This window comes from Chaetodon auriga, chromosome 1, assembly GCF_051107435.1.
Source record: "Chaetodon auriga isolate fChaAug3 chromosome 1, fChaAug3.hap1, whole genome shotgun sequence".
NCBI classification, from domain to species: domain Eukaryota; kingdom Metazoa; phylum Chordata; class Actinopteri; order Chaetodontiformes; family Chaetodontidae; genus Chaetodon; species Chaetodon auriga.
Window position 1 is genome coordinate 27,689,525 of NC_135074.1, and position 26,074 is coordinate 27,715,598.

General features: G+C 41.6%; 1 protein-coding gene across 3 annotated transcripts in view; it reads left to right on the forward strand.

The window, feature by feature from the left end:
• The window catches only part of tspan4a (tetraspanin 4a), a 127,676-nt gene that overhangs the window by 52,996 nt on the left and 48,606 nt on the right, over positions 1-26,074 (forward strand). The gene's annotated exons all lie outside the window — the stretch shown is intronic.

Consider the following 26,074-nt stretch of genomic DNA (forward strand, 5'->3'; position numbering starts at 1 on the left):
TCGATGGCCGGCTCGTGTGTCAGAGTCACGACTGAAGCTGAAGATTAACCTCATCATAGATTAATCTGCTGATTATGATTAAATCATTATTTATGTAGGCCACAAAACGTCAGGAAATAATTACAAATGACAAAATATTTCCCAGAACCTGAGGTGACGTCAGATACTCGACTCACAGAGATGTAAAACAGAAGAAATCTTCACCTGAGAAACGAACAAGTTAACATTTGGCTTTTCTGAATGAATTAAAAAATGATTTAAAGGACAACCCGAAGCTTCTGGGTTAAGATGACCACAATAAAATGCAGCGACTCTGGTTCAAGTCTGGTCAGGGACCTTCGCTGCATCTCATTTCCTGTCGCCTCGCCTTGGTGATGAAGGCATTAGAAATACTGAAAAAAGACCGCCTGAAGTTGGGTCTTATTTTTATAGGTTTGCCCATCATTTCTATCAGTTATGCTAACCAGTCACTAAAATAATTAAAGGGCCAGGAAGCAGCTAATAATCCCTCAATGACTAAACTACAGCATGTATTTGAGTCACAGCAGGACCAGGAAGTCAGTCTGTAAACTTGATGTGCACTATGGACCATTTGGGAAATGATTTTACATTTTTCTGAATAAGGCTGGCTAACCCAGCAGTTTGTGTCAAAACCGGTCTGATCATCTGTTTGTGAATTTGAAGGAATTTAATTTGTTAATAATATTGTATTGCCAATGTGTGAACAGACTGTAACAAAACTTTAAAAAATTAGACTTTCCCTGACTTTCACAGTTATCTATAACGGAGAGATATGACGGCCAAAACTACAAAAATACGACCAACTGAAATTAGCCTTTTAACAATGAATCAAAAGTCAAAATTGTTGAATCGAGCACGTGTCTCATAACATAACGTTGATATTGGAAGTTCCTGCAAAACCTTGGTTTATACTGAACGATGTGCCTGACGCAGGCCAGGGTTAGGGTAATGGAAAGTTCATGGTTGGGTAAAAGTGAGCAAACATTGATTGCAGGTCTGTGACTCAGACTCTGGTCTCCTGCACGAAGGTCAGACGCATCCATCCGCCCCCCCAACCTGCATGGCCGTACTTAAAGGGCACATTCGTTTCTGCACTGGCACCAGATGTAAATCATGACCAGTGGAAACATCTGATGTGATCACAGCTCTTCGGATGCTGGCCGGGAGCTTCGACACGGAGCAGATTTCTGTCTGGGGATTGTGGGATCTGGAGCATCTGTTACTGTAAAGACAGCCTCATGAGGCCCGCCCGCTGCTTAACAAGCGTCTGATTGAACGACCCCACCGGTCTATTTGTCACCTCTCTCTTCTTTGCTGACCCCGCCTGATTATTTTCATCTGGCTGCTCTCCCTGCCCCCCCGCTCTGCCTCTAAGGTGGCTAACACTGCCTGCCACTGCATTTTGTCGTGCATTTCTCATGGGACACTCTTTGCTACTCTTTCTGCTCGCCGCCCCCTCCCCTCGCTCTCTGCTGTCTTTCCTACCCACCTCTCTTTCCATTAATAATTTGTTATGCCATTCTTGCTCTGCAGGGCAGTTCTCATTGGCCTCCATTCCTCTCTCCTCCACGTCTGATTTGTTATGCCACTGCCATTCCCTCGTACACATCTCATTGGTCACTGTCCGCTGAGCTTTCTATTACCCTCTCTCTCTCGCCTTCCTCTCTCTTTACCCCCCTCTCCATGTTGTTTGATCTCATACTTTTGCTGTCAGAGATTTGTTTCTCCCTAAAGCGTGTGACGGAGGTGTTACTCATGTGCGACGCCTCCTTTATCATCAGAGAACACAAAGGGTGTGCAGCATCAGGAGGCCAGCAGCTTCAGTTCTGCCCATATCTCCATTCAGGGGGGAATTATTTAGTCAGTTTTACACACACAGTGTAGGTATTGCCTTTTCAGTCTGTCATTAGTATCACCTGAATGCACCAGAAGGCATATTAGAAGGGCAAATGGGAATACGGGGCCATTATTGGAAAACAGAGAAGGCATATGCTATGTGAAATATTGCACTCCTGTTTCCCGTTAGATGTGATTGCGTGTGTGTGTGTGTTTGTGTGTGTTCAGTGTGTTTGAGGAAGTAAAGAGTATGAGGACAATTTTATTGAAAAACCAACTCAAAACAGAGGAAGTTTAACTTTGAAGTCACTAAAACAAGCAGCTACACAGGCAAATCAGTTCCCAGTGAATTAGCAGGAGGTGTCGGCTTAAAAAGACGTGTAACAAGCGTCTCATTAATATGTGAGTTTTCAAAGAGCTCTTAAGGGACTAATTAGTTTCACACAAACTTTCAAATCAATTCATGTCTTCATCTCTTGCGCTCGCAGATATTTGACAGTATAGATGGCAACCTCTTTAGAAAGAAAATGACACTGATCCCTCTGATGTGCTCTGAATGCGAATGTCCTCACCAGAAAAATGACAGCAGCACTTGTTTGTTCAAACACTTCAAATGACTAATGTTCACACTTTGCTGAAGCACGATCTCTTGCAGCTGTGGGAGTAATGACTGTCTCCAGGAAGGGCAGAAATAGCGCGACACTGTTATATTGTTGTAAAAAAAAAAGTCTTTCAATCTGGTCAAAAGAAAACGTGACAAAGCAGAATTCATTTGTGCATCTTGTGAAACAGGTGGTGCTGATATCACATAATATCAGCACAGTAAAGGAAGGAAAACTGGATCCTGAGCATTAACGCATTATTCAAAGATGGTTACCCCCACTGATAACACTGCAGCAACACCAGATGAAGATTCTAAACTTATTTTTCTGTGTTACTTATTTATGGCGGTCAAGTGAAACCAGACACAAACAGTGTATTGCTCCTTTTGAATGAGCTTAATTCTGTTAGTGTTTGTAATGAATTGTATTTAGATGTAGCTGCCAGTGATAGTGGCTCTGCAGCCATGTTGAGTACTGCAGTGGTCAGATGTTAGTATTATGAACAAAACATAATTGGGAACATGCTAGTCAGTAAGTAGTAAACAAATGCTAACCAGGCACGTAGCTCACTGAGCTAACTGGCTTCCTGAAACAGGGCAGGTTACTCCACACATCTTCCAACGATACGCAGCTGCTTCTCAGTTTGAGCACAGAAAACCTCTGAAGGAAAAAAGGGACTGCGCTAACAGATTGATTTGTACTCTTTAATTTTTCAAACACACCAACGTTTCAACGCTACTGTGTCTCCGTGAAGCAGCTAAAAATTGAAGCCAACGCAAAACCGCAGTTCAAAAAATGACCACTCGTGGCTGGTTCCAAAAGTGAGTCACTCCCCATAGACCTCCATCTTAGCCTGGTAGAAAAACTGGTTCTCTATAGCTAACTTCCCTGTTCATGGCAACTTTACAGGGGGTGAATCTTAACATAACTAACTAACTTAAAAGTGCTACCACCATGTTTTATACAGTCTGTGGTCTTCAGTCAAAATGGACAAAGACATGAGACAAACACACAGAACTGACCAGAAAAGTTGCCATTAGATAATTGGTTGAACAGGATTTCAAATCAATTGGAAAATGGATCCAAGGATGGGAGCTGCATCCATGAAGTGTATGAAATTATAGGAAACATGACAAATTCAGTTCTTCGTTGAGGTCAAAAGGCTCCACTGTGTGAATCCTATATTGACCCTCGCTGGTTTCCTGCCAGCTGTTAGCATACGAGGCAGGTTGTTTGCTAACCAGACAAAAAGTGAGCACAATGAAGACATGTATTGTATTGTAGGCCCATCTGCAACTCTTGTGTGAAGACACACTGTAAATCATGCCTAATGTTTGGAGCAGTTTACACAGAGAGAAGGGTTATAGCATATTAAAGCGTATAGGGTGGATGACTGGTGGGACTTTTAAATTCTCACAAGTTTGTGGGTTTTTTTTTTTTGGATGGTCATATGGGACATTTTTGAAGACAATTACAAGCGCACTCTTCTCTAGTCTCAGTACAGGGACAACATACAGCATGTTGTGGCCTCAGTAAGCTACACTGTGTCATAGCGCTGCCAATCAGAAATCAATTTCATCCAAGGCTAACAGACAAAGCTGGACCATGGCTCAGTGGAAACCGTAAATGTGGTCTGATGAGTCTTTCTGGCATCCACGCAGGTTTACGTTTGCAGGAAACAGCTTTCACTCTGTCTGTCAATGTCTGCTGCCACTGTTAAACACGGGGGCGGATCTGTGCTGGTGCGAGCGTCCATCTCATGGGAGTCATTAAGTCTGATGATTGCTCTGCACGGTCGTATAAAGGCAGAGGTATATGAGGGCATTTTATAGCATGAGGTGCACCTTGAAGTGCAGACGCTGCTCCCTCCCGGTGTTCTTCGACTCCTCAGACATCAACTCCCACAAATTTATGTGTTAACAATTAAATTCAAGGGTGGCTTTGTGGACACTTAGTGGCTTCCCTGGCCCCCTCACTCAAGCTCCACACATCAGTAAATGTTTATTTTTTGATGTGTTTACTATTCCTGCAGGAAGTTTTGTAGTATTTCTGGCAAACATAGTACAACATAGTATAGGAGGTGAAAGCATACAGACATGGAGGATGCACACACATAATTCCTCTTTCCTTCTCTAAATACTTTATGACATTGATGTCCATTTTCTCCATCCATCAATGATGGATGATTATATGAAGAAAGGATCAGTACCTCGCTGCGGCAGTTCAGATTGGATTAACCACCCGAACCCAAACGTTAAATGTGAAATTTCCCCTTCAGAGTCAGATAAAAGAGTCTTACGACGTCAGAAATTCATTTTGTGTCAATGTTCCCCATCGCTGCAGTGAAACTACGTGATGCTTATACTGGGGGAAATACATCAATTTATTTATGGAATTCGTCCTGTATCTGGTATCCTGGGATCTCAGTGCAATTTGAAATAAAGCTCTCTGGGTCTGCTTGGATGCTCGATGGAGCTACTGAAGAGGTCAGCCCTGCGGTATCTAAGTTAATTCTTGCAATTTAGCTGTTCACTAAATTGTGCTAGTCATTAAATTTGGCCATTGTTTACCACCGTAGCGGACACAATGTGATGCTCTTTGCACCCTCAGGGTTCATATGTGGATTCTTGAGTTATATTGCTATAAATTGAGTGTATTGATGTGTTTGAGAGATTTAGGTAGTGCACTTTATGATGGTTTTCCTGATAACTGTGCAATATATCCTTCACCTCTGCTTCTATATGTTTTTCATTTATTGATGTCTCAGTTGCCTGATTGCTTTGGTATTGATTTATTGTCTCTGCCAAGGAGGTTATGTTTTCCAGTCCAGTTTGTTGGGGGTTTTTTCTCAGTCAGCAGGATTACAGAAACAGTACTGGCCCAGTTAGCATGGGTCAAGGAAGAGCCCATTTTAATTTCAGAGTGGATCTGAATCGCGGGGCGGAAATGTCGTACATCTTAGAATCCAGTAGATGGTAGTAAAGTTCATGACTCCATATCAAAGCCTCCATTCATGTGTACCAGTAATCCTCAGGGGTGGTCGACACATGTAGGTGCTCAAACGTAATACAGAAAGCAGTCATTATGGAGCCCTCAGGGACACCGCTTTCATGGAGGAACTGGTACGATTGTAACACCACGGCAAGTGGAGCGCTTTATTCTCAATCTATCTCAGGCTATGGAAACATAAATGCATATCTTGCCACTAATTGTACTCTTACTCACGTTCAAATGTTGCAAATTGCCTGCAATGAACTCCACCAGCGATATTAAAGAAAAATGTTTAAACAAGCAATAATTTTGACTCTTTCAGATTAACATGTCGAAGAGGAGTGGACCACTGGCCTTTTTGAAGGTCAATGGTCCACTGGTGAATGCCCCTCTAGTGTTCACATCGTGTCTTCTGCTGTGTATTTCTTTAGATTTCTGCAGGCCCGGAATAATTTTAATTTTAACATAGTATGCTAATTTAACATAGTAGCATTTTTACAGCGAGGCCACTTGATAAAGACGAATTTATGGTGTGCATTGAAAAACAGTATTGAGTTAACTAAACTGCAACCTGAATGTTTGACTTTTCCACAAAATGCTGTCAGATTGATTATATTGTCACTGTCATGTTTCAATGATAAAATAGAGTCTATAAAGGGGCTAAGGTTGATCAAGATGACTGAACAAGTTTGAACACTCATGCAACGATTAGCATTCATTGAGTCTGAGATCATTGATGAGAAACTTCTCAAGGTGAGACCGCTGTTAATCCTCTCCTCACCAGGTACACTGCAGACACACAGCCGCTGACAGGCAGAGGAGGTCATATTATACAGAGAAATATTAGCCTTTTCTGGATGAATAATTTTTTATGTCACTTTTAAAGGGCAGCTGGAAAAAAAAAGGCGCAATGAGAATGCTGAGCTTTCAAGTTTTATCAGGAGTCATTAATAACACCATCAAGCACATCATGTTTCGGAAAGTAGTTTAAAAACACGTCCATATAAGGCAACCATTTCCTGTATACTGCTGTTAGAAACTCAATGCAATGAGTTGACAATTAGCCTAATCAGCCACCGTCAGTTATCAATACCAACAGGTTAACCATGAATCAAACCAGTGATTAAATCAATGAGTAACAGAAAACCTTATCGTACTGCGGCAGTCACCCAGTGTTTCTGTGGTGCTCACACAATGTTTTTGATCTAAACTGAAGCTCCCTTCACTCTCTGGGGAAAATATTACACCAAACTCCCCTTAAAAAATGACATATTAACGATCCCATATGTGTCTGCAAAAAACACATTACTCTAGAAACACAAGATAAAAGTCACCATATGTCGACAGTCTTCTTGTCAATTCGGCATCAATACAATCCATAAACTACAAAAAACCTACCAGCCTCTGCTGCTTAGCTGTGCTATTTCGGTGGAAGAGGACTGTGGGAAACCGTTTCAAAATGCAAATAATTCTCACTAAAATACAGGCGGGTTGTTCTCAGACATCCCAGTTTCTGTGTATATGGACCATGGGAAAAAAAATAATAATAAACAAACAGAAATACATAAAAATAAAAGCTAAAATTACAAATGGTAAGAAGTCCTCCTCCACATCACCAGACTTTTGTAAGTTTTCTATGCTTGTTGCTTTATTGCACCTCTGTATGTCTTACAAGTAATAAGTATACTAATGAAAGAGCTACAAATCTGAAAATACAGTGTTAGTAAGGGTTATAACTGCAATTATCCTAAAGACAAAGAGTCTTTTTCCTCATTAGATCGTCACGATTCTTTATGTTTGTGTGGCTGGTACCTTCGTTTTTATCATTATCCAATGCGTCCCTGTTGTGGGGGAGTTTTATGTGTGCATATGGCAAAGTGACTCAAGCACACAGAACCTGTTCTCAAACGAGGGTACATTATGATCATACAACACTTGAGGGGATCGGGGACTGAGGGTAATTTACTTCAATATGATTTGCTCATAATGAATTCAAAAATGGCTGCTCAGAAATTGAGGAAATTTCCAAAATGAGGGCCTTGATGGTTTCTGTGGCTTTGAAACCAAGTCACCAATTTGGGTCTGGAGAAAGCAATCTCTGCAGGTCACATGACACGACCTCTCTCGCTTATTCAGAGGAGAGAATTCGCATTTATTTACTCATAAGATAAGCATGCATAATATTAGATAACCAACAAAAGTGTGTTTCTGCACGGCTGCTGGCTTTAACATGTGTTGTGCATGATTTATGGTGCAGTTCTAGCACCTGGCGTTAGGGAAATAAGCTGGAGCATATTAGCTGTGTGTGAGCTGGTGCCTCCGCTCTGACTTTGCCCTGGGACTGGATGACTGCTGTCACCATGTCTGACAAACCAGGCGCCGCTGCAACAAATCAGTCTCCTCCCAATCCCAGTCGATATAATGAGACCAGACCTGCAGGCAGCTAGAGGTGTGTGTGTGTGTGTGTGTGTGTGTGTGTGTGTGTGTGTGTGTGTGTTTATGTGTTTATGTATGTGTGTGTTCCTGGTTGCACAGAGGGATGGGGGAGGAGAGAGGAGGAGAGAATACTCAAGAGATTAGAGATTTATTGATTACCCTTTGCAGTGTCTCTCCCCTCTCCTCCCTCTCTCTTCCCCGGGTCTACCATTCTCTGCCAGTTTATTTATAGAGGGTTGTAGAGGGCAGTGTTTTTGGCTGTGCAGGCTGATACAGACTTCTAGTGACCTGCCTCCTCTTAAAACATCATTCCAGAGGCTTATCGAGTACACAGTCAATGTCCTTATAATGGAAGGAGACCATGAAGGCAATAAGCTACTGTATCAAAGAAGCCCGCTCCGCTTTTGGTCTTAATGAATAAGCCATGACGTCTTGCACATCTGCACTTTGTACAAATGCAGGATGCACCCTGCCCCAGCATCCCTGATGGGCATGAAAACCAGCAAAATGTAGACTTGTAGATGATTGTGTTTGCGCTGTTTGATGCTGACATGTTTAGAATACGAATGAATGGAAGTGCAGGGGGCGGCTGGGGCGGACAAGGGTGCGGGGGCAGGTATTGGTTGAGACTTGGCAGTTTGTGTTTAGATTCACTGGAGGCTTCAGGCTTTCTACAGCAGCATGTGTTGGCTCTGCCGGTTTCCCACAGAGGCAGACCTACTGTATAATACGGACCTGCATTATTGAATCTGCTCAACAGCAGTATGAGCAGAAAATGTGAGACTGTTCTCCCAAGAAAAACAACTGCACCAGTCGTTTAGACAAATTCCCCAGAATGACATATGCTCATATTGAAGTGGCAAAGCCCTCCAGGGGCTGAGTAATTATGACTGTTATCTGTCGGGAGCACAAGAGCAAGTTGGCTGACATTGTTATGGAGCCAGAAAGACTGCGTAGGAAGGACAAACAACAACAAAACATGGGACTTTAACACAGGAGACCACTGTTCGTTTCCTGTTTACTGCTGACAGTCAATGTAGGTTGATATCAGTGACAATGAAGGTCTCCTATGCAGTGACGTGAACCACATCTCTCCCTAAGCCGAAGCAGTTTGTCCAGCACTGATTTGCGGTAGTTTTAGATGGATAGTGGTGTTTACAGGACTACACATGTGACATGCTAGAGGCCAGTTACAAACACGTTTTGTCTATTCATTTTGAGAACCTGCTGGAAAATCATTATACACCAACTTTCATAAAGCCGGGAGAGGAAATTCATTTTCAGGAGCAGGATGATCAGTCTTTGATTACTACAGTTCTCCGCTGCTTACCACAGAGCAGAGTAATAATACAATACGGAGGAAGGACGTCTAGTCCAGAGCAGTGAAGGGAGATCATGAGTCCGGCCTCGTACCTGTCGAGAGAGACGTCAAGCCTCCGTCCAAACACCCTGCAGGTTCTGAAATTGCCTATTCTCCTTCTTGGCAACAAATGCCAGATTTAGACAATGCCTCCAGCCCAAATGAGTATTTTAATGTGTCCCAGACTTTCTGAGTAGGAGTGGGAAGATGACGGCAGGATGCTGCACAGCACGGCGGAGGCTGCGGTAATAACTCTCAGCCTCAGTTTGTGTGAAAATATCAAAACACCTGAGGGGATGTATATTTCTTATGTCCCACTGCACACCCCTAATAGATCGGAAAACATTAAGTATCTGAGTATGTCTTTTTGCAATTCTGTGGAGAGCACAGATGCGGTAGATAGTTCAGTGAAAATCCTGGCAGCCCCAGCAGAGCAGCCGGGGTTAAAAATCTATGTACTTAATTAAATAGAAAATGACACGGTGAGTCGACTTCACAGTCAGATGCAGATACAGTATATTCCCGCTCCATCCGGGCGAATGCGTTAGTATGGATTTCGGATGGGCGGCGGACATCTGCAGTGTTGTAACATTTACCGAGCTTCCCTCCTGTGTGTATCCACTAATGGGTTTTTTAACGTAGTTTGAGAGCAGAGATTTCATTTGGATGATAAAGAGGCTACACACATGTACACACACACACAGCACCTTGGGAATAATCTACCAGCAGCGCAGTTTGACCGGCAAGGTTAAACACCTTTTTTGATTTACATACTGGGAGAAACTGAAGTGGAACGAGTTGGACTTTTTTTTTTTTTTTTTAAATCCAGGAGGCTCATAAGTCAGAGCCCCTGTAATAGTCCTAGCTGCTTGTAAATTCTGATGTAATAGAAGCTTTTACCATTGTCGCACTTCAGCGTGGCTGAAATGGAAATGTAAAATGTGCTAAATGGGAAGAGAAAGGTGGGAGCTGGGAAGGAGCGTTCGAAATCCGACTGCCACAGTTCAAGATCACAAGATCATTTGCTGCACAAGTTGCCAGTTCTCCTCCCTGTCTGCTCCTCCTCCCCAACATCCTGTAAGTCCCGTTTTCTGCTGACCAGACCGAACCGTCTGACTTTTTAACACTCCTTCCTCCTGCGAGTGGAGAACAACTGATTTCCAGGCCGAGCAGAAGCTGTCAGGCTTTTTATGGAGAAAGTAGGTCAGCGTGTGAGTGCCAAGTGTGCCCTTTCCTCCAGGTACGGAGCGGCTAACACAAGCTGTGAGAGGCAGCGCTGTCTGTGAGCTCGCCAGGCTTCACGAGATGCTGAAGAATCAGTCAGGGGGATGGTGGGACGCCAGAGGCAGGCTTCAGCATTAACAAACAATCTAACGCTACAGCGGTGTGTGTATGTATGTTTATTTGTGTGTGTGTGATGGCAGAAAGCCACATCCTGAAGAGAACTGCTGCAAACAGAGAGAACACAAACAGAGTGGTGGAGAGCTAAGTACGTGTGCTCAAGTGCTGAATTTCAGCACAATTTCGAGGTACTTGCACTTGATTGTGTGACTTTATACTTGAACTTCAGCACACGTCGGAGGGTAATACTGTACAGAAACATGTGATGAACGACAGATGATGAGCTGATAACATCCAGCGCCTTGTTAGAGATTAAATCAGCTGTTCACAACCTTTTAGGCGTATTTCCGTAAACTGGCTTGCAGCAAATTAACTCGGCTACGCAATGCATGTAAGTAACATTATGCATGGCTATAATAAACAGAACAGAAGAAGAAGAAAAACCAGAAACAACACGAGTCGCCTGCGACACCTGAGAGAAAAATGGAGCGAGGTCTGCTTTGTTTGGGCAGGTTGTAGTTGTTCTTTCATGCCAGCTAGCATTGACCATGTTTTTTGCGTGTCGTGGGAATATTGAAGAACATGATGACAACGGAAACAACCTCTTCTTCTTCTTTTCTTCTTCTTCTACTTCAGTCAGTCATCTCCCATTTAGCTAATTATCATTTTTTCAAAAAAGGCAAACACCACCTCAACCAAGCGTAAAAGCTGTTTTGCGAAATCGAGTAAGTTTTGTCAAATTTTGCCGTTTCCACCAAGCTTTTCAAATGCCATATTTCAAAATGCACATAAAGAGGCCTTGAAGGAAACACGGCTCATGAGTTCCATCAAGGAGACATTTCCGCTCTAAACCTCTCAGGTGGTTTTATTTAAATTTAAATAACTGTTCAAGGTCCAGATGATCCATTATTTGACACACAAACGTGAACCCTATGCTGGAAACCACGGTACTCCTCCTCAAACTAACTCCGTCTCAAACAACAGTAAAACGCTCCTCACACACATATCAGTATTACCTAATGATGTCATATATGATATAATATAGCTATATAATATATGTAATGTAGATAGATAGGATCTATTATATATATGTATAATAGATCACTTACATGGCACATTTTTCTGTGGAACGAGTTCTGCAGTTGGTACGTTTTGCTCACAATTTGCTCATATTTTTTTTATACAATTCTTAATGCAGGACTTCCACTTATAATGGGGTACTTTAACATTAATGTATTTATACTTTTATGTAAGTGAAGGATCTGAACACTTCTTCCACTCACAGAGAAAATCCCAGGATACGTGTACTGTATGTGAATGTTAATATGGACGGATTAGTTGGCTCCACTTGGCACTCCTACCCCGAAAATGCTTCAGGTGTTTTTCTTTTAACTCTTTTTTTTCCATTTCTTCACAGTTAGTGGAAGAAAAACAATTCACTCACGCTCACTCTGTGCTAGACAGCAGTTAATAAAGCCCCAGCAGACACAGGAAGTGCTCGTCAAGCCCCAAAAGGTTCCTTTTTCCCCACACTCAAATGAGACTAATGAGTTTCTATTGACTGCAATGACTAGCTGCACAACTAAAGAGCGCCTGGTATTATTCATAATGGTATGTTGTCATGGTGGCTCTGTGGTTAACCTCGACGCCTCCCAGCAAGAAGGACTTGAGTTCAATTTCTGTCTTTTGTGTGACAATCAGCTCGATCAGTGAGCCGTCGTTGAGTGCGGTTATGGTTCAGGTGTCAGAAGTGGTGTCTTGCAGAGTCTGCAGACCGTAGCCATGTTTCATTTAACCAGCACTCTCACACTTTCCTGCATTACATGTTGATGCTTACGTTTCATCTGGTGTTTCCCTGGAAGTTATAGCAGCTGGAGGGAGTAAACAGGATGTGATGGGGTCAAATGAAAGGCCGTTAACTTTCTTGAAGTCAAGGATTTCTTTGGGTTTGAACATTTTGCATAATGTAGTTACACATATCAACTAAACATATAACATAGGTGAGTTTTTTGATATTTTAAAGCGGACATTTTACATATTATACCTTCAAATATTCGTTATTATGTTCCTTCAACTTCTTTGTTGTCAACAAAGAAAGCCAAGACTCAGATGAATCATTTTAAAGTTATTTGTTGACTAGAAATTAAAAAAACAGTAGCAATTGTGCCTGAACGAAATACTAAAATTAAAATCAATACGGTTGTGTTTGTATACTTGTATCGACTACCTTTGTGCTTTGTACTCCTGAAATTCCGTCCTATTTTATTTTTCTGCCTCCCTGCCCAGGAGCCATCGTCGGAAAATAGTGATTTGTTAAAACCTGGCACATTACATCTCCGCTTGTATCATGAGAGTATTTTTCTTTGTGCATTGTTCCTGTTAAAATAAAGAAATATGAAGCATGAAGTAAAGAAGTCAGACCACACATCTGACGGTTAGAACTTGACAGACTTCCATACTGGGTGCTCCACAGTGTTCGGTAACGTTACCTTCAAAAGTAACTTCAAGATTACTGCCATTAAAAACCAACTTGTTATGATACTTGCTGAGTACTTCTGCATTACCAAAAATGAAAACTCTTTCACTGTTCCTTGTGCATGTTGCTTATATCGTCCAGATGGAGCATAGCTGACTGTGCGTCTACCTGGCCCATAATCTGTTACTCTGCAGGCTAAAAACAGGAATAACAAACACAGTATCCTCCGTGCAGCTCTTTTTTAATGACTCATTACAAGTAAACATAAAAAAAGAGGTTACCAGGGCTCAGTGCATACAGCCGAACAAGTTCCTGCAAAATCAAGTTTTTTTGCGAATGAACTACAATGAAAAAAATGTAATTATTTGAAGTACATGAAAGTTAATAGAATCCAAGGGTACCTGTAGTGGAGCTGCAGGTGGTTCACGAAATTTGAAGTAGAGCTCTTGGCAGCTGACAGGCAATTATCACCTGGGCAAAATTTGCCTTTGACTGTGAGGCTCATACCCCTTTCATCCATAAATTGAAAATAATGTGAATTCTTCCTCGACAGAAAGGTCGTCCTCTCCGCCATCCCATTAACAGTAATGGTTTGCTTATTTGAAAATGTAATTAATAACTAATTACCTGAACTGCAAAACTATCCTGTTATGCTAGTCCTTACAACAAAAAACCTAAAATATTCATTACTGCAACAATCAAAGTCAAAGTCTGCATTAAAAAACTTGGCAATTTAATTATTCAGTGAGAAATTAATAGTCAAAAACTCGACTCTGATATCAGGACTGTGTTTGCTGACAACATCAGCAAATCATCACAAATAAGTTTTGGTTCAAATATTGCTAAACTCTGATTGGTGCACAGAAGTACGTGACATTTGTGACCTCAATTTGGCAAAAAAGCTGGTCTTCATGCAGGACCCAATCACTCATACTATGATACTAATGGTGAAAATGGATTTTTAGGGGTGTTTAAGGTGAAGCGGTGAGGTTTGTTTACTCTTTGAAAAATCAAGACTTCAAAAAGGAAAATAAAGATCACACAGTTGTTTGACAGTTGTGGAAGAGCTCTGGGCAAATATTCACCCCAGACGCTTGATTAATAAATTATTAAAGCGAAGAGAAAATCGTAATTCTTAATGCCTTTTATTTAGCTATTAGGAAATGAACAGGCTTTTGTTCTCGTGCTGCTCTTTGTAGACGTGCCTTTTGGCCCTGTGAGCTTCATTATTATCCTTCTATTAATTCCATTATGTACAATTGGGAACTAACAACATAATGTTTAAAAATGCACATCGCAGCAGCAGCGGCTGGAAACCATCACTGTCCATCCAAAAAACACATCAGGAACGAAGTGATTTTTACAGAGATTTGACTGGAACTCTTGTCTTTAAGTCATTTTATCAAATTATTTTATTCTCTGCATGCTTGTAGTTCATGTTGCGTCTTTGAGTGACTTTACTGAACCCTATGAAGTTTTTTTTTGACATTTTCTCACAACTTAAATTACATCATACTGTGTTTTAGATCCACTTAACAGGGGCTTTATTGTATCAGTATAATTTTACTTTGATTGTATAACACTAAATCCTCCTGGCTCTTACTACATTTTATCTCTGCAGCTCTATCTGTGCGCGCTGTGCACAGCTTCTGTAAATAAAAGAGGAGAGATCTGTTTGTTGGATGAGGCAGTCAGGGGCGGGAATGGATTAGTCAAACTTGCATACTGTCAGAGGCGCATTCAGAGCACACCCACACCAGGTAAACCCACGGTGACAGTGCAGCACTTCAGAGTCACTGACAGGACGCTTCTTTGGCTCCGGTGTGAAGCTCAGAATAGCTTGTGCCAGTGACTACCCTTAAACATGAGGAGGATGTGAAATAACCCCAGATGTGACCTGCCAACAAACTCCTTCGCATAACGTCGGAGTTCAGTGTTACTGGCAGCAGAAACGAGACCAGCGGCGGAGGAAAGTATTGCAGCAGTTCTGTGAGGCGGGTTGAGGTTATATACCAGAACAGATAAGCAGGCGGGGAAGTCAGAATCAACGATCTGACCAGCAGAGAGGGTGAGCGGTCTCTAAAGAGCACAGCTGTGGTTGAAGTGTGCTCTGTCACACCCATAAGCACACCAACACATCCTCACACCTGAACAACTGACTACATAGATTGAAAACGACTCCTAAAACAGCATGTAGTTTACCTTCATCACACTGGCCCTTATTCGTCCTCACATCGTTAAAGATTGTGAAGTGAAGTTTGCTCGGGTTTAGGCACTGAAAACACTTGGTTAGGTTTACACAACAAACGCTTGGTTGAGGAAAAGATCAACAGTTAAAATCATTAATCGTTAAAAACTTTACTGTTATGAATGTAACTTAAAATATAAAATATTGACAAACATCAGCATTGACCTCTGGTGTCACACAGAATGTGATCAGTCATGGGTGAAATTTGTTTGTTTGACCCGTCGTCCACCCCACATTCCTCCAAATTCAGACTTTCTTGCTCTTTATACTACATCACCTGACTTCTCTTTTGCTGCTGTTATCATTACTACGGCCACTAGAGGTCACTACGACTGACCACACCTTGGAGTACACTTCCAGCTAGGTGAGAGGTCAAACTATACAGGATCTCAGCAGAAAATAGGGAAGCGAACGTTCTCTAAAACTTACAAAGAACTCCTGCTAAGTAAAACGTAGGCGACTAGTGGACAGGTGAGGAACTGCAGAGTCTCAGGGGTGGCAGGAAGACTTGTTACTATGGCACATAAACCTCCTACAGCAGGTTTTCTGTGGGCTCTAATCTTTTCTGCTTTGTGCCATGAACTGCAGAATTCTGGCAAAGCAAATAAGTCAAAGAAGATCAAATAAGAGACTTGTGGGATGAGATTTGTGTCCCTAAAATCTCTTTATATACAGTGAGGACTGGGTACTGGATAAGGACTGGATTTTTTTTTATACTGAACCAGACTTGAAAGTTATTTACATACCAACAGTGCAAAAGTGACAATGCATACTTGGTAAACACTCTCACATTGTGCTTTACTTCATAAGAGGGTGAGTTATGAGTGAATTTCATCATACATTCTGTCGCCTACTCAGAAAGCAAACATTCACAGCCGATTTACTGTTGGTTGTACTTCCCAGGATTTCTCATTTCAAACTGTTTGCACAGCGACTAGATTAGAAGATTATGAATGAACTGTAACAGGTTGATGTTCATGTAGAATGTAATGACTTTGGTGTCGGAGGTTTAGAAGGAAACCTCAACCTTTCCCTTCATGTCTGTCATGTGTTCGGATCAATGATGGGAGAATAACACCTGGATGTATGTATTTCACTGCTCCAGTATTGACTCCTCGATTTGAGGCTCATGTGACACTCAGTCATGAAGAACATGATGTTGCATTCATGCTGCAAACAGTGTTTCTGCTCTCTTTACCTGTCTCACTGCCTGTAGGGAAAAAAAAAAGTTTTCGAAATGAACAGATGGGGTGAGAATGGCTGCACTCATAAATTAGTTGAAATGAAAAATGAACGGGGGGGATAGTTTTAAATTAGTTCAAATGACTTAATTTGTCTGTGCAAATGGGCTGCTGGTGTGAAGCTTGATTGGTGCTAATAGGCTCACACTGATTCAGGAAACAAGTTATGCTCGCTGACAAAGCATGCAACGTTTTCAATTACCAATTTTATTTGGGCAACGTATGTTTAATCACACTGGCTTACAGATGCTGGTTTGTCATAATTTCATTAGCAGGCCCAATTAGAGGTATATTCTGCTGGTGACGTCTATCTAATGCCTTCTTAGCTGCGCAGGTTTAAGTGCTGAAGCGTCTCTCTGCGCTGTAGCTCTGAGGAAACCAGAGGAAAGTGCTGGAGGGAAGTCTGGTGTTTTCCTTCTCCTCAGCAACGAGGGGCAGGATGTTTATCATATTTAAATTCCCAATCTGAAGGCAGCAAACAGCCTAAGGTTTCCTGTTTACACAATGGCTTACCACCAAAAAACACAATTTTAGCAAAAACATGCATGATTTTCTGTTTATTAGCTTACACTTTATATTTCAATTTGGAATACGAGGATTGGAAGTTTTGACCACTCGTACAGCTCAAAGCTTGATACCAGAGCGCTCCATGTTGCACATACTGAAGGACTACAGAGACAAATAACAGCATTAACAACACAGCAGTGTAAGCAAAGGGAGAAACATGGCAACTCAAGGCCAAATAAAACTTTGTAAAATCTAATGGTATTATTAACAATACATAATAAAACGGTAAAGGTGCAACAAATGCTTAAAGTTGTAAAGATGTTTTATCTTAATGTGCAGGGGAGGTAAAATCCAAGACTAGATTATTAAAAGAAAGCGTTTCTTCTTTTTGCTGCGGCACTTGAGGGATCTGAAGCGACTCTCGCAGAGCAACAATTCATACTCCTCCACGAGGGGGTCACCACAACAATCAAGGATGGCATTTGCCTTGCTGAGCAAATGCCCTTCAAAGATTTCAGCCAGCTGAGGCCAGCTCGAGTGATCTTCAACCTTTCAAGTCCGTTTTCTGTTGAACAGGGTCGGGTTAACTTCAAGAAGGTAAAATACAATTGTCATAAATCAATAACGCCGTCCTTGGTCTCTGAGACATTCACAAAGGTCGTCACACCGGAGCACAAGATCATTAAAAAAAAGGACCGTGTCCATCGTCTGCCTCCAACAGAAGTGCACAGTAAGCCGAATGATCAGCGAACTTTATACTGTATTGTTCATAGTGTTTTGTGTCTAAACCGTGAAAGCGGAGCAGGTGGATGAAAAGAGTTTCTCTGAGTTTACTGTCAAACACTACGACCTGCTAGAGAGAGAATCTGCTCTCCAGCCAGCTCAGTTCAGATTTGGCTTTTCAGCTATCAAACGTGATTGGACGGTGTCAGAGGCAGATAAAGAATCAATAAGCGGAGCGTGCATGGATCTGTAGAGCGGCCACATTACTGGTGTCGCCCAGCGCCTCCCTGCTGTGTCAGGAAACTGTAATCATCACCTCCACAATGTTGCCGTTGTCCTGGAGACGTTTCTATTTTACTTTTTCAGATGTCCTCATTATTTAGCATGTGTAGGCTTACAGGCTCTTCCTGCTGCAGCTGAAAGATTGTGGAAAGAAGAAATGTACTTTCTGACACAGCGTCTGAAAGAACAGCGACAGACTACTGGTTAGTTTATGTTTGGTCAGCGCTGCTGGAAAGGTGTTCAAGAACTACAAATAAATAAATAAGTGGCTTTTATTGTTTGTTTTAAGTTACTACCACCAAAGGAAGATAAGCTGACTAAGCACGCTCAGACACAATGTTCTTCTTCGCTATCTGAAGTATCGTTGATGTAGACTTTATCGCCACCTACTGGCCCAGCATGCTTCTTTGAGCATTTTAGCATTCTTTCATGTGCAGAGATATTTGATAAAATGAGGTGAAAAACATCTGTTTTAAGAAATTAGCGTACGTGTGGCCTGAAATATTGTATTCTAAAGTTATATGTGGGACACTGTTTCTGCTTTTTTTGTGCTGCTTTTGAGTTTTTCAAACCAGAACCACAAATGAAATCCAATTTCCCGGCACGGCACTTGGTCGGCAGCTGAAGTGGCAGAGAGCACAACCTCACCTCAGAAAATACAGCCAAAATGAACTGCATGGATAGAAAACACTAGCAAGCGGGAAATGAGATTTGCCTGAGATGGCAATTAGATAATATCAACTGATTTGGAAGAAATGTTATTTGTTTCGAGTTTGCTTCCAAGTTCAACCCTTTTAATTTGCCATGTCCATCAGGAGCACAGCCAGGATCTTGGAAACACTGAGGTCATGAGTCCAAGTTCCCTCAGTGCTCCAAAAAGTGAAAAGTGGAAACACTCAGTTAACTACTGAATTATGTTTCCCCTCCGCCATGAATAACTAAGTTCTGCCTGAAAGCCCGATGCACAAGAAATAAAAAAAATCCAGAAGGGATCTTTCTGGTTGTTGTTATCTGCAGTCAATTGAAACAAAAGTGGAATCAGGCAACAGAATATCCACCATATGTTAGGTTGAATTAGTTATAATTAGTTAGTTGTAATTCAACAATCCGTAGATAACGACAACCCCCAAATTCCAGAGATAAAAATAAATCAGCACATCATCATTTGCTGGTGTCTTCCAAACGACCTTTCTTGTTAATTTGTGCATGAGAACTTGAGGAATTATACATGGCATTGCTTTTCACACTGCAACACTGCAACATACTGATGGTGCAACAACACAAATATTATCAAGCAGTTTACTTCAGCCATGATGTGCAGCCACATGGCAGAGAATTTTATGTTGGCAGCTCTGCCTTGTTCTCAAAAGTTGCTTGGTGCCGACGCTCGAGAAGCATGTGGGCTGGGTGGGGATATAAATAAAAATGTCAGATGCAAACATTTACCAAATGAAACATGTCGACCCTCAGAAATGACACAGACGCCTCGGGCCAATAAACTCGGTGAATTTTGTTAAAATTAAACTTGTAAGTGGCTTTTATGGCCTTTCAGAGTTTAAAATATTGAAGTTTAATTTTGTGGCTCATCAGGCAAATGAGTTTAAGTTCCATTTTTGATATCAAATCAAAGGACTCTACAGAGATTTTAGCCAACTTTAACTCACTGTTTGGCTTCTCAAGCTGCATGTAAAGTTAATGGTTGAACCCTGAGGCGCACATCAACTCCTTCAAATAAAACCAAACGCTGCTATTTTCAAGAAAACAGTTTAGACACGCCAAGCGTTCACTACCCTGTCCAGCACCAAAAGGCAGAGAGGCCAAAGCAAACGAGTGGCTAGTGGACAAAGTCAAACAGTTAAAGAGCCAGATATTTTTCGCCAAAGCTGGCGTAGACGAGCCAGAGCTAAAACAAGATGGCCCTTCCAAAAAAAAATGAAACCATCAGTTGTTCCAGTAAAAGCCCAAAAAACATGTTTGTGTCCAAGTGGCAAAGCCCTCTGGCGGCTGTAGGAACTGTGACTGTTGTCTATTGGGATTAAAGCAGTAAATAGTGGGACATTGTTGTAGAGTAACAACCTGCAGAGGGAGGACGTCAGCGCGGTGAGACGGGTCCACAAAACACTGGAGTTTGGCACAGAAGAGCGCTGGTTGCTTCATATTTCTTACCACCAGTGTGTGTTTGTTTCTTTTAACCAGAAACACACAGCTTTATCACCCAAAACCAAAAGCTTTTCCTAAAACTAACCAAGTCATTTTGTGCCAAAACCTAACCAAACCTGTACCATCGTGGTGTCAGATTAGAAAACATGAATACGGTGACGTGTAAAGGCTTTAGAAGCTCCTGACAAATGACGACCTCAGATCAGAAAATGCTCAAATGTGATGTTCTGGACTGCAGTTACAAAAAGGCATAATTTGTCGTTGTCAGCTTGTTTACACACATTCATCAGGTGGCCACCTGATGAATGTGATCAATGTTGCTCTGCATCAACTGGATTATTACAAAGGCATTGGTGAGATGGTTGTCCTTTCTCTGCTGCTGATCTGTTAAATTATAAAAGGGGGGATCCTTTCATTGCAGTATCTGAGTGTGTTTCATTCAATCACGTTGGTTACACCTTCAAAATAAAGCTTGTTGAGAACAATAATAATGACGTGGTTAACTTACACGACAAATCAGCATATTTTTGGCTGAAGGTCTTGCGTTTGAGCCGTCCAACCTCCACACGTGGACTTTTTTGTTTTTCACATTGCTTCATTTGATGCATTGGAAGTGCGAACAAGGTGCTTGTGGAAGTCTATCGGATCACCCTGCAGGTCGCCAAGGGGTCCTGATCGAGCGTCCGGATGTGATGAGCTGGGAGTTAGAACGGGTTTCTCTGGCGAATCGCCTCACTTCAATTTCAGGGGTTACATTCACAACTTGTTCATATCACATCAAGAATTTAAGAGTATCAAATGAATAGCTTCGACCTTCAGCTATTTGGATTAGGTGGCTCGTGAAGAATAAGTGTGTTAAAGCTGTTTTTCAAAGTGGCAGAGAGATGTTTAATCAGCATTGCTTATATGCCAAAAACCTTGATCAGGACATCCCTTATTGAAAGACATTACCCCCAAAAGTGGTGGTCAGATTTAGAACTTTGACCCCCAATCACTTTTTCAGACAGTGCAGAAATACATGCTTCCTGCAGGGTCTTCTACTACGTGAAGGTAGCACAGATCTGAAGTATAAAATGCACGTAGCAAAAGGCAACAACCTTTAAACCTGATCAGGTTATAATACTGCACGTTACTCTGTTTTGGGACAAACTGAATAAATGATTCACACTTCAAAGTATCACAAAGGAAATAATAAATGAAGCAGGTGAATTCATATCACGTTCCTCGCTGTGTTGCCCATGAAAACATTCCTTTATGGCTACCAATCTCTGGCAGTGAGAGCTTCACATTTTATTCATGTATGTATAAGACCTATGATCAAGAAGGAGCGCTCATAATTACAACGAGATGAGAGCACTGACAGTCATGTTCTTTGAATGTGGTCATTAAAACATCCATCTGTATTATACATTGCAAGGCCAGGAAGTAAGTACATCTACTCCACTGTATGTACTCTGCTGAGGCATTGCTTCAAATAACACAGACCTGCTGTGAGAGGAGGCGGTCCAGATGGCTGCATCAATTGAAACACAGCAAATCAGTGTGACTGTAAAGGTTTAAACTGCTGTTTTTGGGTACGGGTGCTAATCAAGACCAGTTGTGATCAGAGTAAGAGCGAACCTCCCTGTAAAAGCTGCTACATGAAAGGATTTATGAGACTTCAAAAGCAACTGCACAAACAGGACCACGTTTTGGAAAGAAGTCGGTGCTTCATTACCGAGAAATATTTCACACTTTGCTCAGTGTTTGCTAGTGTTGGAAGGATTAATCGGTTCATTGATAAGTTGAACAACAGTTGCTGGTTTCAGCTGTTAAAAATGTGAGATTACATCATTTCTGACTGTAGGTCAGAAAAAGTGTGCAAAATGAAGTTGTCACATGTGGCTTTGGAAAATAATGACGGCTATTTTTAGACAGATCATTTTGATGGGATTAATATATAATAATATCTATAATTTCTGCAGTATAAAGTATGTCAGCCCTTACAGAAATGTGAACGCAGTCTTGCTCTCATGACAGATTAAGAACCAAGACTTTTTCTCAAAGTCTAAACACGTACGTAACGTTACTGTAAAACTTCCAACACGAATGACGGAATGAATAATTGAGAGCTGAATGTGTTATATTAATGTAAAGGCTGCAGCAAGAAGTCAAAAAGCACAGAGAGAAACTGAAACGAGGCCTTATCTGAACCGACGGTCTAAGGATCTATACGCTGTACGGACGTAAAGCCCCATGAGGCAAATTCTTGATTTGTGATACAGGTCTATGTAAATGAAACTGACTCTTCTCAGCTAATAAATGCGTATCTTAACGATCACGCAGGAGGAAAATATAATACATTTCCTATAACATCAAAAGTTTTAAGTTTCTGAGGAGATTCTTCTCATGTCAGACGAGTCTATAAAAAGTATTTTTCCCCACGTGGTGCAGGGCGAGAGGTTAAAGAAGACCCCGTACAGCCATGTAATCACCATATAATAATCTTATGTAAACTCTAGATATTTCCATTTTTATTCATTCAGTGTGCTTTGCATGTGGTGATGATATGTGAGCAAAGTGGAATTAAATGAGAGGCACAACCTAAATTGTTGTAATTATACGCTTGTGCACTGTCGGCCCCAGAAAAGGTGGTGACAAAGTGAAGGAAAATCTTATGAGATAATTCACTCGTGAATGTGGAATTACAGCTCTGCAAAGACACGCAAAGGTCTCAGCAGACCCCCGCAGGGAGGGTGTTATGGGTAACTGTAGCTCGCACGCACCTGCCATGTCTCACAAAGGATTTGAGCGTCAAGCAAGCTGATTGGTTGATCCGGCTCCTGTCGGCAGGCAGGTTCGACATGGAGAAGAAGAAAACGGAAATGTTTTCTGAACAGTCTCTGAACAACCCCGCGGTTATTACGTAAGGCTTTGACGACAAAATAAGTCTTAACTGATGCAGCCTTTGTGACAGCAGACATCACCCTTCTTCCTTTAAATAAAGCGTAACGGACATTTATGTCTAATCTGAAAAAAAAAAAAAAAAGCAGTCCAACAAAGTTCTGTCCATTAATCACATTTGCATCATGGTTAATTTCTATGTACAGCTGTGAAATTAGTGAACTTCAATGTTTCTGCAGTTGATAATCTTGCAGTTTTTAGGGGAGCTTGGTTTAAAGTGGATAAACGTTCCCAGTACGTCCATTAAAACCTAACATGCACCCATGTTGTTGTGCCCGTCCCTCCACCAAACTCGCAAATCTGACCTCAAAATGTGCACCGCCATCAATTCCCAGCGTTCCCTTTTTATCCTTCACCCTTTTCACTGCGGCCAATCTTCATTAGAGAATACACTCTGGGGTGAAATAAGGGTCCGTTGTGAATGACAGTGACCCAAAGACCCTTAATTTGCAAGCTGCTGAAGTCTCCCAACCGTGTGAGGTAGTGAACAGAAACCTGCCTCAGCGAATGGAGCCCCACATGAGTGCTTTTTATTTCCGCCTTGCCCTACTTATAGCTCAAGAGCTCATTAAATAAGATCTTGCGTTAAAGCTGGAAATAGAAAGAAAAGTTGGGGGAAAACAATAATCGTGTATCTGGCCATGTAAATCTCATTGCCTTTGGGAATGCCGTCAAGTGGTTGCAGATGTGTGAGTGTGTGTATGATGAATGTGTCCTGTGGACGGATTTGGAAATCCTTATTGATGTCCGTCATAAATGTCACTGTTTTTCTGCCACACTGTCACTCTGAAGGCAAACATGCTGTGGCTCTTACAGAAAAGATGATTCAAAGGAGGAATAAACAGGATCCACACTGGCTTTGGACTCCAAAGAGTGCAGATTTGCTCCGAGAGCAGCTGAATTCTTCAAATAGTGGCACCGACTGACTGTAATTGGTCTCAGAAATTGAAACCTAACCTCTGTGGTGGATGTGATAATTAGTACAGTATCACAGTTCAGTGTGTTTAATGGGAAATTCATACTTTCTCTGTTTGAAATGCTCAAAGAATTACAGACCGTGTGAACCAAAACAGTCTTTATTATTAAAATGAGCTGGCTGGTCGTGGGTCTACCCCTAGAAATGATGTTTATATACAACTAATTGACATAGAGTACTAAATGTTAAAGTGTTGATACTGAATGTATCAGTAAAACGTTCATTTGCTAAGTATTTAATTTGTTTTTCACCAAAATATCCGATCTTGCGATACAAAATCTGCTCGTAGTGACCTGCTATATACATGTGGAGCCTCATTCACCTAAGAAATGCAGCCTGTGAACATAAAGCAGACACTGATAACGTTTGTCAGCACATACATGGTAAAACCTAGTAATATTTTAGTAGATGTAATTTCTTGAGTGGGCAGACAGTCTAAGATGAACATTAACACCATGATCCCAGTTCGGTTGCAAAATACTTCAGCCAAACCTCAACCAAAGTAAGGCCCACAGTGGAAACTGTGTTATTACTGCCAATACTAATCCGTCGTGATGTCATGAAAAATCGACCGGCGTTTCATTGCTGTCAGACGTCTCTGTACCAGCGCTGTGGTTGAATCTCTTCGGGTGCTTTCACGTCTAACCTGTCTGGTGCGGTTCACATAAATTGAGACGCGGTTGCCCGTTTGGTTTGGTACATTTCAGATAGTGTGAAGGCTGTCAATCGAACTCCAGTGCGGCGTAAACAACAGAGAGGAGGCCTCTTGAAAAGGATGCTCTCTGCTGTGGCGTGAAGCAAAGCAAACTAACCGCTGGACTGAGTGATTTGACGTGAATTAAAAGCTTAAGCATTATTGAATTAGCATTTTTATTGTGTGAACTGTAACGAAAAGAATATTCAAACAGCTCCTTTTGAGCACCTATATAATTATGCAGCACCATTTGGTAAACATGCTAACATGTGAGCACAGGAGTGCAGGGATTTTCTCAGAGACATCAGAAAGATAAAAGCGCAGTTCCTCATTAAGGAGCGAGCGAGAGAGCAGCCACAGTAACTATCCCTCCTATAATATTAATGTACAAGACTTTCTGTCCTGTTTCCACCTGTTCATCATTAGTCATCATACATTGGGTCAAGTTACAGTCAGGTTAATAATGCTCACGCACAGTTAAGTCTTTGTGAGCTGTTTGTGACACCGGAGAAATCATGAGGTGCAGTGAAGTGCTGCATGACTTGCCGTGAGTCACCCGTGTTTGATTTTCCCACATGGGTCCATGCAGCACTGAGGATGCACTAATCAGTGAATGTGTGGTCTGTCAGTCTGTGTGACTTGTGTTTGCAGCTCTTGTTTGCTTGTAATAATAAGGATATGAAATACATTAAAGAACATCAACGTACTGACTGTGAAAGTTCGTTTAGTCAGGACGATGTGAACTGAACAGTAAAAGCGACCTTAAAGGAACAGCTTTGACATTTTTGGGGAATCTGTTATTTCTTGTTTTTTTGCCGGGAGTTAAAAACCCCTCTCATGTTTGTAAAGTCAATATGTAGGTACAGCTGGGAAGCTTAGCACCTCCACCTACCACCATCTCTAAAGCTCACCAATAAACATCTCGTTAATGTCAAAAATCAAATTCCAGTGACTGACTGAGACCAGTTGCCAGGCAACCATTGAAAATTTCACAAAGTTACCGCTTACTGTCAAGAAACCGTGACAAGGTGTCATTTTTTCATTTGGTTTTTGCACAGCATCAGTGAATGCGGTATGACATGTTTATCAGCATGCTTTAGAAGTGCCAGTTTGCAGATTTTGTTGCACTGCACTGACCCCGGCTAACTGTTTCGCTCTGTTTCCAAGCTTAATGCTAAGCTAAGCTAACCAGCTGCCGGCTATAGCCTTGCATTGGGATGTGAGAGCGGTGTCAATC